General features: G+C 35.9%; 1 pseudogene; it reads left to right on the forward strand.

The window, feature by feature from the left end:
* Positions 1-118: 118 nt before the first annotated feature.
* Positions 119-764, forward strand: LOC105461708 (annotated as a pseudogene).
* The last annotated feature ends 459 nt before the right edge of the window (positions 765-1,223 follow it).

Here is a 1,223-nt window from a genome sequence, read left to right on the forward strand (position 1 = left end):
CGATGCGTGACATTGAACTGATACGCACGTTGATATTATACGATATGCGATTACGCAACAAGTCTGTACGCGTCTTTATGTTCTGTAAGTTAGCAATTTCAATTTGCCGTTGGCAGTCGATAGGTCTGTATCTGTAGAGTGTCTGATATTTAATCTGGTACATCAGACATTTTTTTTATTCTTATCACGAGTCTATCTCGGAGTATAGCGATTTTCACAGTGCATGTCATATCACATTAGTTCTGTTGGTGGTTGCGAATAGAAGATACGCAAGTAAGTATATACTTTAGCATTGTTAATTGAAAAATGCCATTTTCATAAATTCATTATTGAATTTAATGTTGCTGCGATTGTGAATGCTTATGAATATGCTTTTTACAAGCCCGACATTATTTTCGACATGATAGTTATTAGTGACAACCACGGGCTGCGTTGTACTTGCAGACAGATAATTATGCTTCGTTGGCGTGGTAAAATCGCAGTCGTTACCGGCGCTGCATCCGGCATCGGCGAAGCAATTACATGTGGTCTTCTGCAAAATGGAGTAAACGTGGTTGCTCTGGATATCCAGAAAGAAAGATTAGCAAAGCTCAATGCGGAATGTAAGCAGGAAGATTCCCGAAACATGGGCACGTTACATACTATGTACTGCGATGTAAATAGCGAGAAAGAACTCGATGCAGCATTCTCGCATATCGAGACGTTAGGTGGTGTGGATATTATGGTCAACAATGCAGGCATTATCAGGCGTTCACGAATAATAGGTATGATGATTGATGTCATGTATTTATACAGAATTCTATAAATTACAGACTTTTAAATAATTATTTAAATAATTATTATTTGTATGTGCTCTTGTCTTGATAAAGAGGTTTTCTCTCTATACCTGATTACAAAAATATAATATGTGTTGTTTATTTGATCAATGTTATATAATTGAAGATATATACAGGGTGGACCATTTTAATTCATCCAGGCGAATATCTCCTAAAGTAAGCGCTATGCAACAAAATGTTTCATACAAAAGTTGTAGGGTTTCGAGAGGGACATAAGATGATAACATTGATTTGACCCTGAGTGGCGTCGTCAATGTCAGAACAAGGTCACTTTGAATTTTTTAAATAGAACCCCCAATTTTTTATTACATGTTCTTATAGCACGCCTCGAGAACTTTCCAAAAACACATAAATAAAATATTTTTTTATGAAATAAATCTTGAGTTA

The sequence above is a fragment of the Wasmannia auropunctata genome, unplaced genomic scaffold, assembly GCF_000956235.1.
Source record: "Wasmannia auropunctata unplaced genomic scaffold, wasmannia.A_1.0 LD280002.1, whole genome shotgun sequence".
Lineage (NCBI taxonomy): Eukaryota > Metazoa > Arthropoda > Insecta > Hymenoptera > Formicidae > Wasmannia > Wasmannia auropunctata.